At 31.5% G+C, this 740-nt stretch overlaps 1 pseudogene; it reads right to left on the reverse strand.

Annotated features, from left to right (window-relative positions):
- Positions 1–486: 486 nt before the first annotated feature.
- LOC106632705 overlaps positions 487–740 on the reverse strand; it is a 4,927-nt pseudogene continuing 4,673 nt past the window's right edge.

Consider the following 740-nt stretch of genomic DNA (forward strand, 5'->3'; position numbering starts at 1 on the left):
ACTATATAGGCTCAAAAATATAATGTCAAGTACACAAAAAATTGCTCATCATTAAATTCAGAAGAGTTCAAGTTGTCCCTGACAGGAGACATTAACATAACTTGATGCACATGAACTGAATTTGAAAACACTCCTTTTAAAATTGAAATATGATGTATCCCTGATTATTTGCAACATATGTATTGTCATTTTCTTCTACTATAGGGCAAAACACAAATACAACATTTTTGAAGACAGAGATATGTGATGCACAGAAACATACCTTCCAAATCCTCAAAAAAAAAATAAAATAAAAATCTACCTCTTTACTAGGTGATGTGTTTTAAAATCAACCACAATTTGCACTGTGAATATTGAATGTACCACTTGTGTTCTGTTTCAAAGTACTGCAACATATGAGCCTTTTTAAATTTCATAGTCATTCCTTAAATAATAAAAACACTAACTCAAAAGACTAACATGAAAAAAAGGAAGTTTACACTTTTTTCATTTGACCTTTCTAATTTTGTAGTGTTTTATGATTCTTAACAACTTTCTCAGAGATTCTTTGATTTCTCGTGTCTGAAGAACATATATGATAGGGTTCAGCATTGGAGGAAAGACTGATGTCAGAGACAGGTTTATGATTCTGGCATTTGGCTCTATGTTTGCACCTAGAGTAAATGTGATTAATATTGGAAGGAAATAGATTGCCACTAATGAAAGATGAGCTGTGCAGGTTTTAAAGCCCTTCATTCTTT

This window comes from Haplochromis burtoni, unplaced genomic scaffold (genome assembly GCF_018398535.1).
Source record: "Haplochromis burtoni strain Fernald_Lab_line unplaced genomic scaffold, NCSU_Asbu1 Contig_1495, whole genome shotgun sequence".
NCBI classification, from domain to species: Eukaryota; Metazoa; Chordata; class Actinopteri; order Cichliformes; family Cichlidae; genus Haplochromis; species Haplochromis burtoni.